This window comes from Macaca fascicularis, chromosome 4 (genome assembly GCF_037993035.2).
Source record: "Macaca fascicularis isolate 582-1 chromosome 4, T2T-MFA8v1.1".
Classification (NCBI taxonomy): Eukaryota; Metazoa; Chordata; class Mammalia; order Primates; family Cercopithecidae; genus Macaca; species Macaca fascicularis.
In genome coordinates, this window is record NC_088378.1 from 156,460,771 (window position 1) to 156,472,830 (window position 12,060).

Below are 12,060 nucleotides of genomic sequence, written 5' to 3' on the forward strand. Positions count from 1 at the left end.
CCAGTCTCTATATAATACTAGGAATTATACGTACTGTGTAGCAATAATAATTAACATGGAAGGAAATCAGTACAAATTAGGGATATTCCTGAATCATTGACTACACTGTAGATAATGCAACTTCTGAAGCCAGTTTGTTACAAATGGGCTACAAGTATATCAAAGTATTGATTGCCTCAGCCCTCAGGCAGTCTTGACCCCTGAGGTTACAGAGCCCCTAGCAGCGGGGGTTAACCATTTATGAATTTTGCTGCTGCCCAGGTGTTATTTTCTATACCAGTAGTTCCTTTAGAGAGCGCAAGTGCAAGCTCTAAGCACTGGCACAATATGGAGTGGGAAAAACAATGATTTTGAATTCGGGAGAATTCAGTTCCTGGTCAGCTCTCTGATGGCAGGGATTTTGTCTGCTCAGCTCACTGCTGTATCCCTGTACCTAAATCAGTACTTGGCACACATTGTAAGCACTCAGTAAATATTTTATTTCTCCTTCTTCTTCTTCTTCTTCTTCTTCTTCTTCTTCTTCTTCTTCTTCTTCTTCTTCCTCTTCCTCTTCCTCTTCCTCTTCCTCTCCCTCTCCCTCTCCCTCTCCCTCTCCCTCTCCTCCTTCTCCATCTCCTCCTCCTCCTCCTCCTCCTTTTTCTTCTTTCAGAGTCTTGCTCTATTGCCCAGGCTGGAGTGAAGTTGTGCAATCTCAGCTCACTGCAGCCTCTGCCTCCTGGGTTCAAGCGATTGTCTGAGTAGCTGGAATTACAGGCACATGCCACCATGCCCGGCTAACCTTTTTTTGTAGTTTTAGTAGAGATGGGGTTTCGCCACGTTGGCCAGGCTGGTCTTGAACTCCTGAGCTCAAGTGATCTGCCTGCCTCAGCCTCCCAAAGTGTTGGGATTACAAGTGTGAGCCATCTAGCCCAGCTTCGATTTAATTCTTGAAGCATACCTGAATTCAAGCATGTTACTTAATCCTCTCTGCACCTCATTTTCCAGAATTGGAAATATAGTTTATTCCTATACAGCAGATACAAATTTATGTATAGACATTTGGGCTGTTGTTTTAACCTAAAAAGTTATATATGTGCACAACCTGTAGCAGGATGCCAGGTACAGAGTAGGGGATCCAGTGGGTTCTTTCTTACCCTCTCTCATTCGAAGTTTTGAGATCACCAGGTGATCATGATGGTGATGATGATGAGGAAAGTAATATATTTTGCATACAGTTCAGTAAAGTTCATTACCTTACACTGATGTAATCCTCGGAGCAATTCTTAGAGAATTATGGTTTTTTACCTTCTATTTTATTTTATTTTATCTTATTTTATTTTATTTTTGAGACGGAGCCTCACTCTGTCACCCAGGCTGAAGTGTGGTGGTGCGATCTCGGCTCACTACAACCTCTGCCTCCCGGGTTCAAGCGATTGTCTTGTCTCTGCCTCCCGAGTAGCTGGGACTACAGGTGCCCACCACCACGCCCTGCTAATTTTTTGTATTTTTAGTAGAGACAGGGTTTCACTGTGTTAGCTAGAGTGGTCTCGATCTCAGGACTTCGTGATCCACCCGTCTTGGCATCCCAAAGTGCTGGGAGCGCACCCCCTCTTTATCAATGATAAGACTGAGACTGATGCTGAGAAAAGCAACATGATTATGTAAGATTACACAAGCGATACACACTGCAAACAGACCTTGAACCCAGTTCTTTTATTTCCTCACTTCAAATCTCAAGAATTTTCGTCCACAACAAATCTAATAAAATTGTATAAAGATTTACTTTAAAGGCTAAATCACTTTCGATTAGCATGTTATCTGGATGCAAATGATGGTGATGAAGTAAGTTTAATAACGCTTAACGGAGGTAAACAATTCCTAAACCTTTTAAAAAATATAGTCAGCTAAAGTAGGTTTAAGCTAAACTTTCGTCAGAATCCTTAAATTCTAAATCTTGAACTTCTAAATCAGTAAGAGAGTTTTAATGTGAATTAATTGTCTGTAACATTTTCAAAAGATAAAGTGATAAATGCACAAACCTACCTGCTATTATAAAACTTGTTGTGGTGGAATGAGACGAGAATAGATGTACTATAAGAACAAGAGGGATATGAAGAGGCAGGTTTATGTTGATACTTAAAATACATTTGACGCCATCCTTTTGACAGGAAGGAATGTCTTTAAAATCTCACACCAGTGAGAGTGGGAAAAAAATCAGCCATATTTCTTCTTTTTTTACCCTTTCATTTGAATGCTCAGTCACTTGGTCTCCTCTGGTTTTGATTCACAAATGAGTTTTCAGAAACGACTGTCCCACTGGCTTTTTTAAAGAAAAATTCAGTTTTTCCTCTGAAGACTAATACACCATCCCTCAGAGATGGATACTCCTAAATGTTTTCCTTTTCTACCTGAATTTAATCTTATGCTGTCTACAAAATCTGGAAAGGTTTACTTTCCTATATCATTCATTACTAGTTATGAATTCTGAACCATATTTGTAACCTGTTCATCACATCTTCATCCCTGCATTGATTCATTCCCTAAATACTTCCTGAATGCCAGCAATACACCCTGAACTGGGAGAAAGCATAATCTTTGCCCTCAGAAAGCCCACAGTCTGGTGCTCAGTTGACCAAACATCGTGTTTCTTTTCTACGAAGTTCCAGTCTTCTCTCTGTGGATGTCATTGAATGTCGTTTGCAGAATTCTCCTTGCTGTAGTAGGCGTCTGTCTTGTTCATGAGCCACATTACAACCTCGTGTGTTGTAGGCAAAAAGAAAGGGAATCTAAGAATGGCTTGACATTCAGACCCCTAAGGGGACTTCCCTAGTGAAGCCACAAGACAGTCAAATCCCAGAATATTTTCTATATGCAGAGGAAACTTCTCTGGCATCTTAGAAAGACAAAGGCAGCAAGACTAAAGATAGAAAGAGGAAGATAGCAACCTTTTAAACAACACGTTTTTGTGCAGTTTGTTTCTGTTTGCTATGAGAAAGGGGGAAAAGAGAACTCTAATTTACAAACTCCGCATTTCTTTCAACTATAGTATTTTCTTTTTTTTTTTTTTGAGACAGAGTTTCACTCTTGTTGCCCAGGCTGGAGGACAATGGCACAATCTTGGCTCACAGCAACCTCCACCTCCTGGGTTCAAGCGATTTTCCTGCCCCAGCCTTCTGGGTAGCTGGGATTACAGGCATGCGCCACCACGCCTGGCTAATTTTGTATTTTTAGTAGAGACGAGGTTTCTCCAGGTTGGTCAGGCTGGTCTCCAACTCCCAACCTCAGGTGATCTGCCTGCCTTGGCCTCCCAAAGTGCTGGGATTACAGGCATGAGGCACTGCACCTGGCCCTTTTTTTTTTTTTTTTTTTTTTTTTAAGACGGAGTCTCACTCTGTTGCCCAGGCTGGAGTGCAGTGGTATGATCTTGGCTCACTGCAAACTCTGGCCCCTGGGTTCAACTGATGCTTCTGCCTCAGCTTCCTGAGTAGCTAACTAATTTTTGTGTTTTTGGTAGAGACTCATTTTTGTATTTTTAGTAGAGACAGGGTATCACTGTGTTGGCTAGGCTTATCTCGAACTCCTGACCTCAGGTGATCCACCCGACTGGGCATCCCAAAGTTCTGGGATTACAGGCATGAGCCACTGTGCCCAGCCAATTATACTGTTTTCAATCCTATATAATTTGTACAGCTGAAGTGGCAAATGCTTCCTTTTAAATGGGAAGAGAAGATGTCCCCATTTAATGCTTAGAAAAGATTGACTTCGGTTTAAGCCAAAGGAGCGTCCTGGAGAACGGAATGATTCGTGATTAGTAATTATCAAGGAATGGCCATTTGGCTCTTCATAGAGTTGGCCCTTGGGGGTCTACTTTTAATCTTTGTTCTCTCCCCCCATCCCCATTGTCCTTTAGTCCTCGTGGATCAGGTGCGTTCACAGATGACCACTAAAGTGAGGCTGAAAGAGGTTAGGGTGGGGATGGGCAGCTGTGTTTCTGAGAGGACCTCTCCATGATGTTTAGGAACGGGGTTGGCATCCCTCACCTAAAAGGTCCTTTCCCAAGACTGGACGTTGATTTTGGTTGCTGGAGCAGCCTGATCAGCATTTCTACAAGGTCCCCAGAAGGGAGGATGCTATTCATTGAGTACTTCATATGGAGGTGGTTTTATGTTATTTTTATGAGATATTAAGGAATCTTCAGAAACTCATAGCATCTCCATGTTGCAGATAAGAGAGGCTCGATGGAATGGGAGTGAGTCAGCTCAGAGTTACTCTGCTAATAATAAATGTGCTGGCTTTGAACCTACGTCTCTCTGAGTAATAAACCCCTGCCCTCTCTTCCAAAGCACATTCCTTCCCTTGCATCAGAGAGCACTAGATGGGAAGGGTGGTGGGAGCTACGTTATCACTGGCAAATGGAACTATTCAGCTGCTGTCCTTCCATTCTCTAAGAACCATGCATGTGTGTAAACACATGTTGCATCAGTGATTGTTCCAGGCTTTTCCTACTTGCTCCCAAACATGTGAAAAAGAAGAGGAAGATTAAGTAAGTCATTCATGCATTACTTATATCTGAGCGTTTGCAATCATATAGGGGAACATAGTTCCACAAGGACCGGTGTTTGTAAACTTCTGCTTCTCTTTCCTGTATTTAGGCATTATATAGCCATGGCAGTGATCACCCACAGGTACAAATTCTCTATCATTCATTGCCTTTACTTGGTGGTTTACAAATATTTTTAGTCTCTACTTCTTTTTCAAGCACAATCTTGAAACCTCAATATATGAAACGAATAAAGGAAAATTTTGATAGCATAATGTATGTTAGATTTCAGCTTGTAATGCTGACTTATAAAATCAAGAAGAAAGAACAATGAAGCTTTGTGATGAACACAGAAATTTGAAAGCAGTGTTAGAGATGACAGCTGTAGTCTTCTTTAGCTTCAGTTTCCAATGTATTGCCTTTTGTTGTTAGGTATATTTTTTATGTTGTCGTGCAGTATTGAGAAAACTCTGATTCCCTAAAATAAGGAGTTGCAAATAATAATGAGTTGTTTTATTTTTTTAAACAGTTACCTTGCAAGCTCAGGATATATTTTTCCTTAAACGTATCCACTTAAAGCGAATTCACTTAAAACAAAAGGAAGAGAAGAAACGACTTGTTTCAAAGTTGAAATCACAAACAATGTGAAACCATTTACATTTTTTAATTGGTAAGCCTGCAATTTGGAGGACCAATGATAGCTTCCTCTAGCCTAAATCTTCCATTAGAGGGAGAAAACACTTTTTAAATTATAGCATTAATGAGATGTTCATTGGTGTCCTTGAAAAACAAGAAGAAGAAGAAACTCATAAGCCTGAGGGAGGGCCCATCTCTTTCTTTTCAATTTTTAAAGAAAGAAATGGTCTTTGCATGGCGAGTCCAATCTTGACCTTTAGCTTTAATCTCTGACATTTGGCTACCATAAGCATGGTGTCTCTGACAGTTTAATGCCAATAATTTAATTTTATTACACCATTTTATGCTATATGTTTATTATATACCAAAATTCACTGAGGACAGGAACTCAGGCTGTTTGGTCTGGCCTTGGCCGTTAATTGACCATGATGTACTCATGCTATACCAGGGTGCTCACTTGTGAAATTTCATGCAAGTGGAAGTAAGGAGAACTTAAGTTTATATGTTTAAAAAAAATGATGGTAGTGCAACAACCTTTCTACCTGAGAAACAGGATGTCACTGAGATGACGGGATACCTTTATTTTGAGACCTGCACAAGCCTGGCAGTATGGTATGGCCCATTACTAGTCGTGGTGATGCCAGGATGGAAGTTACATTTGATTAACTAAGAATCTAACTTCAGAATATCTCTGCTATCCCCTTTAACCCTCACAACAACAGCAACAAACAAATCAGTTGGCAAATCTTGAAGATACTGAGACTTACTTACAAAATGGAGTTAAGAAAACCCTTCACGTAAGCAAGAAAGCTTGATCTCCGCTAGGGATGTCAAAGGTGCAGTGGTGTGGACATCCAGACACAGATCTGATGTAGGCTTTCCTCTTGGGCCTTAGCCTAGCTCAGTGGTTTTCAAATTCCACTGTATGTGAGCATTGTTGCACAGGGTGGTATAAACAAAAACTCTATTATATAGAGTCCTTGATGGACAATGTAAGACACTTCTATTTATTGAGCCAATACTTATAGAGTGCCTTCTCTGTGCTAAGACTCATAGGTGCTGCAGTTGGAGCAAAGATGAAGAGAAGTCAGTTAATGGGTGATACAAAAATACAGTTAGATGGAAGGAGTAAGTTTTAGCATTCAATAGTACATATCACTTGTACCCCCAAAATATGTACACCTGTGATATATCAGTAATAAATACATAAGGAGCATCGTTCTAGCACAGGAAACAAACCAACAAGGACTTTGTGGTGTAACATCAGCTGTGATGAATGAAGAGAAGAATCAGAGGGGCGAGGGAAGAGGGGGCCTGCTCTTTTAGACAGGGCGACCAGGGAGGGACACATCAGAGCAGAGACCTGAATGAAGAGAACTCGTTTGCCGGAGGAGCATTCTAGGTAGGAACAGGATTGTGCCTGGATGTGGAAGGCAGTGTGGAGACCACTATGTTGGAGCAGAACATAGGGAGTAGATGGGCAGGAAAAAGGAGGAGGAGGGTTTCACATAGTTGGGGTCGGATCATTTAGGGCCTTCTAAGCCTTGACATGGACCAGGACTGTGATTTTTACCATAAATGTAATAGGAAGTGTTGAAAGGTTTCGGTGGAACAGTATTAGGATTTGATTTGCACCTTACAATTTCAAGGATGCTTTTGAACCCACACACTCTGCATTGGGTGGGAACTTTAGACCCTAGGCCCTGAATTAAGTGCTATTCTACTATATGACACATGGAGTGCTTTTTTGAAACTACAGTTACTTAATAGTGAGAAATTCAATTTAAAAATAAAATGCAGATGCTCTGAAGCCCGTTGGTAGAATCTTTGGGGCTTTTAAATAAGTTTAAAAGCTACATGCTTCAATAAAGATTAAATTAGAAATCCTATATAAAGCTTCTAAGACTGTAACTAGCATTTTAGTGATGCTTACTAAGTGCTGGTTCTGTCCCTTTCTGCTCTCCTTTTTTTTTTTTTTTTTAATCAGTACCTTTGCTATTAGGCTAGGCACAGTAGCTCACACCTGTAATCCCAGCACTTTGGGAGGCCAAGGTGGGAGGATTGCTTCACACCAGAAGTTCAAAACCAGTCTGGGCAATATAGTGAGACTCTGTCTTGATAAAAAATAAAAATAGGCAGGGTGCGGTGGCTCACACTTCTAATCCCAGCACTTTGGGAGGCCGAGGCAGGTGGATCACTTGAGGCCAGGAGTTTGAGACCAGCCTGGCCAACATGATGAAACCTGTCCCTACTAAAAATACAAAAATTAGCTAGGTGGGTGGTGGGCAACTGTAATCCCAGCTACTCACGAGGCTGAGGCAGGAGAATAGCTTGAACCTGAGAGGCTGAGGTTGCAGTGTGCTGAGATCACGCCACTGCACTCCAATCTGGGCAACAGAGCGAGACCCTGTCTCAAAAAAATTAATTAATTAAAAAAATTTTTTAATGCAATTAAAAAATACCTTTGCTATTGATGTCTGTTTCTGATTGTCTATCATCCTGGTACACTATATTTACTTGCCAGGGAAACTGAGTCATTCAACAAGCCTCTGGCTTCCAGTGATAAGCACTATCATTAGAAAGAATTATGTTCTTTCTGTTAAGGATAAGGGACACACTCCTTTTGGAAAACAGTGCTTGTGAGTCTAGAAATAGTTATATAATCTGGGACTATATGCTAATGCTATAGCTGGGTTCAAATCACTTTTTAAAAAATGCAAACTTATCTTCTCTGTCACCAAGCATGTCTTTCATACAAAAGGCACATAGCTGTAGCTTCATCCATGGTACACTAGTCTAGTTCCTCTAGTTTATTAATCACATGCTCAGCAAACTGTAGAGAGTATGGTCTGATCCCCTTCTCCCATAATAAAAATTTTAAGACTATGTACTTGTTGATAGATGACACCACCAGGATATATTTTACTGCAATGAAACAACATGTGAAGGATATTTTAGGTCACTGTGAAGTTCTTTTAATAGAAAAAAAACTTTAAACTGTTAAACGCTTTGAAAAATAAATAATTTATTTCATGCAAATAACTAAAGCAAAATGCATTGTGCAGAAGAGCTACCTGCATAGTGTATGTAAAATACAGTTTTCTGGGCTTCACTCCCAAGAATTCTGATTCACAAATCTGGGGTTGGGCAGCTTTCAATTTGGAGAAGTACCCCGAGTAAGCTGACATCGGGAATGTGAATTTTAATAGGTATCCCAGAGGAAAGCTGTGGGAAACCACGTTTGGGAAACACCGCTGAATTACCAAAGGAACTTGAACTTTGTGTTATAGAAATACCAAACACATTTGAAAGTAGAGAGGTGGTAAATGAACGCCTTTGCCCCATCACCCCATTCAGCAGCAGAATCAACATCGTTTTCTCTGCTCCACCTCTGCACCTGGATTATTTTAAAGCAAATTCCAAATAACAGTATTCCCTGGACCTTGCGTCTTCATAACAGATTGCTGTTGACTCAAAATATCTATAAAATATTTTAGTATTTCTATAAACAATTGGGATTCTTCTTCTCATACACAACTACAACATCATCATCACACCGAAGAATGAATTAGCCGTCATTTCTCAATATCATCAGATATCCCATCGGTATTCATATTTTCCTAATTGACTTATTAATACATTTTATTTTATGTTGTAGGATTTTTTAGTAGTTTATTTGAACCAAGATCCAAATAAAGGTCATTTCTGTCTCCTAAGCCTCTTTTACACTACTTGGTTTCACCTCTGTCTTTTTTTATGTTGCAATTTTTTCTGTTGAGAAACCAGACCATTTGTCTGGTAGAATTTCCCACCCGTCTGGGTTTGGATGATTGCCTCCATGTGGTGTTGCTAAGCATGTCCCTCTGTCTCCTGAATTTCTTGGGAATTGCTGGGAAGTTCTAGAGGCGTTGTTTTGTTTGCTTTGCTTTGCCTGACTACTTCATAGCTGGTGATGCGTTGTGTATTTCCTTCAGGAGGGATTGGTTGGTGGCATCTCCTTCTGCAGCGAGACTGTCATCTGAGTTCAGAAATGTATCAAGGATTGCAAATAGTGGTAGTCTAATTCTATCATTCTTTGTTCATTTATTAGCAGGAATTATTGTTCATGAAGAGAAACTCCTTGCGTCTGTAATTTATCTACCCAGTGCTTCGGGTTCTGTAGGAAAAGCAGGATAATATACTAGATTCTGTCTGTTTACCAATTTTCACGATACAGTTAGTTCACAGTGTCAAACCAAGTCACTATGTTTTGAAAGCATAACTGTAAATTGATAGATTGTAGCATATCTGTGGTTTCAATCCATGACAGTGATTACCCTTTTTCATGTTCAGATGGTCCCCTGTCTGAGCACTGGGATCCTATTCAGTTTGGCTGCTGAGTCCTTTTAATGCAATACTGGCTGTCTTTGATAGTTTCCTTGCTTTCTAGTATGACACTGTGTTCCAGGCTCATCTTGTACATTTCTTGCCTCAGCTCTGGGGTCAGCCTTTTTCCAAGGAGACTCGGTTTCTTTTAGTGAGAAATGATATTTGGAGACCAAAGGCTGGGCCCCAGGGGGACTATTCTCACGGAGTTGAATATTGTTTCTCCTTTCCAGTGGACACAGCCAGAGATAGGAAATCTGTGTCTCTTTAGATATAGATATAGATCGATTGTGTGTATGTATTTTTTAAGGTAAAATACATCATGAGTTTATACTGATGTGCCACAAGGCTTTTACTTAACTTCATTCATTTTACATCAGTATTTTCTTTCTCTCAAACTGAAAATAGCAGTTCTTACTCACACCAACACAATTTACTCATTTACTTTATCCCACACTATACTTGCAATAATTTCTGAACAAAAATGCCAGTGACACTGCAACAATATGCTTACTGAAAACGTTTAAGGTTTTTTTTTTTATCTTGTTTGTTTAGTTTTGTATTGGTTGTTAGTCCACTGGGCTAGAGATGGACAGTTGTATTACAATGTGTTAGGGTCACTTGGAATAGTTACAGTCTGTGTGTTTATGCCAATAACTGGATATACTTTGAGTTCATATATTTTAATTTGAGACTTTCTAAGGGCTTTTGAAAAGTGGTTCTTGTTCAATAATTATATAAAAATATTTCAATTTTCCTGAAATGAAACCCACAAAACAAGTTGAAGTCATTGAAGTCTGTCTTTTGTGCCTGTCTGCTTTATTTTCTCCTTTCTCTAAGCATAATCATTTTTAGGCATATCCTTCATTTTTATTATAAGCAATCATATTATTTAGGTAGATGTTTATTTTTTTGCTCCAACAGATTTATTTATTTATTTAGAGACAGGGTCTCACTTTGTCACCCAGGTTGGAGTACAGTGGTACAATTTTGGCTCACTGCAGCCTTGAACTTTTAGGCTCAAGCAATCTTCCTGCCTCAGCCCCCCAAGTAGCTGGGACTACAGGTGAGCACCATCATGCCCGCTGTTTTTTGTTTTGTTTTTTTGTTTTTTTGTTTTTTTTTCCAGACCAAGCCTCGCTCTGTCACCCAGGCTGGAGAGCAGTGACACCATCTTGGCTCACTGCAGCCTCCACCTCCTGGGTTTAAGCAATTCTCATGCCTCACTCAGCCTCCTGAGTAGATGGGATTACAGGTGTGCACCACCACGCCTGCTAATTTTTGGATTTTTGGTAGAGACAGGGTTTCACCATGTTGGCCAGGCTGGTCTCAAATTCCTGGCCTCAAGTGACCCACCTGCCTCGGCTTCCCAAAGTGCTGGGATTACAGGTGTGAGCCACCACGCCCAGCCTTCCAATAAAAACATTTAGAATAATTCCTTATCATAACACCCTTCATGTCCCCCACACTTTTCTTAGCTGTTGTTTATTCGTTTCCAACTCTGAGTGATTTTGAAATTCTTAGTACCCCTTTTTCTTCTTTTCTTCTCTGGCCATCATTTGATTTAAAGTAATATCTTTTTACTCCCACTTAACATCTGTATTAGTGAGCTTCTTCTCATTCCTTTCATGTTCTTCCCGCATGTTTTTTTAAAATCATTATGCTGTCTATATTATCAGAGCACGTAGTCATTATATCGTTCTGGCTCTATGTAATATTGTTTCCTTGTAATCATCTTTCGGTAATAGACCTACAGCTGATGATGTGTTGAATGCTTACCCAGTCTTTGTATCAGTGCCTTTCCAGCCAGACTGGGTGCCTGACTCTTCTCCCTTGCAGATTACTGAGGGTTTCTGCGAACAATATTCCTCGGGTCCTCGCATGTTCGTAACAGACCGTTGTTGTCTTGAAGATCATTTTGGCTGGATATAAGATCCTTGGCTTAGTTGCCTTTCCTGAGTGTCACGCTATTGACTTCTAGCATGAAGGCTGGCTCTTGAAAAATTGGATGACACTCTAATTTTCTGTCCCTTATAAGTGACTCAGTCATTTTACCTGAGTGTCCAAAGAATTTTTTGTTTTGTTTTGTTTTCTTTCCTAGGTCAGTTTTTCTAGGGGCATGGAGTATTCTGTCAATATATAGTTTCAAATCTTTTTCTACTGCTAAAAATTGTGCTTGAGTCACGATTTTAAGCATTTGCTGTTTTTATTGCTTTGGTTTTCTTCTTCAGAGCCTCTTATTATTATGTTATGTTGGATTTTCTTTGCTCGTGTTCCTTTTCTGAGTCTTTCTCTTGAATTCTATTTCTTTTTGATGTTTAACACTTTCTCCTTTCTATTTTTTAGCACTCCTCAAGGATTATCTGTTGTGTGCATTCCCTCTTGTGTTCCTTCTTATTTGGTCTTCATCTCGAAAATGGATTTTTTTTCTTTTACTTCAAATTCTTTCCCATGTTCTTTTGCCTCTCTCTATCCAACTATTTCTTTTCTTCAATCACTTCATTTCTGAATGTTTTTATTGGGATTAGTGTTCCATTATC

At 39.9% G+C, this 12,060-nt stretch overlaps 2 protein-coding genes across 2 annotated transcripts in view; both read left to right on the plus strand.

The window, feature by feature from the left end:
- ATXN1 (ataxin 1) overlaps positions 1 to 12,060 on the plus strand; it is a 458,573-nt gene that overhangs the window by 304,808 nt on the left and 141,705 nt on the right. The gene's annotated exons all lie outside the window — the stretch shown is intronic.
- LOC135970357 (uncharacterized) overlaps positions 1 to 12,060 on the plus strand; it is a 429,298-nt gene that overhangs the window by 304,808 nt on the left and 112,430 nt on the right. The window lies entirely within an intron of this gene.